Raw genomic sequence first — 658 nt, forward strand, 5'->3', positions numbered from 1 at the left:
GGGGGAGGGGGAGGGGCCGTGGCCGGGCCCAAGACCCAGTCCCTCCTTCATTACCAGCAAAGGGGCAGATCAAGGCTCCGCTCACCCAAGCCCCTGGAACTGGACTCTTCCCATCAGGGGTTGAGTGCACTGCACTCACAGCAGGCAGTGGCAGTGCTGGGAGGGGGACCAGGGGGACTATAGCAAATTTTGGGGTGGCTTCAGCTTCCCTGTAGCCTCTGCCCAGTGCCACAACTGCTCACCCCAGCTGTTGGGCGTGGGATGGGGCTACAACTCCTGCTGCTATAAGCTGCCACTGTGGGCTGGGGCCAGGGGCCATGCTAGGCTCTTCCCAGTAGCAGCTGGGCTGGGCTGCACTCGGGGCAGCTCTGGGAGGGAGGCTATGGTGGGGGGGCTGCAGCCTCTCCAAAATTTGCCATAGCCCTCCTGACCCCCTCTCCCAGTGCTGCTGCTGCCCACCCCAAGTGCAGCATGGCCCAGCCCCCCTACTGGGAAGAGCCCAGTGCAACCCACAGCCCCAGCCCACAGTGACAACCCATGGTAGCAGGAGCCACACCCCTCATCCTGTGCCCTACCCCAGCTGTGCAGCACCTACCTCTGCCCCAGCCCCAGCCCTACTCTCTCCCTCACACCAGCAGGGGGCAGATCAAGGTCCCAC

At 64.4% G+C, this 658-nt stretch overlaps 1 protein-coding gene across 2 annotated transcripts in view; it reads right to left on the minus strand.

Moving 5' to 3' along the window:
- Positions 1 to 658, minus strand: part of LOC109289627 (dipeptidase 2-like) — a 63361-nt gene that overhangs the window by 56079 nt on the left and 6624 nt on the right. The window lies entirely within an intron of this gene.

The sequence above is a fragment of the Gavialis gangeticus genome, unplaced genomic scaffold (assembly GCF_001723915.1).
Source record: "Gavialis gangeticus isolate Ggan-Ray unplaced genomic scaffold, GavGan_comp1, whole genome shotgun sequence".
NCBI classification, from domain to species: domain Eukaryota; kingdom Metazoa; phylum Chordata; order Crocodylia; family Gavialidae; genus Gavialis; species Gavialis gangeticus.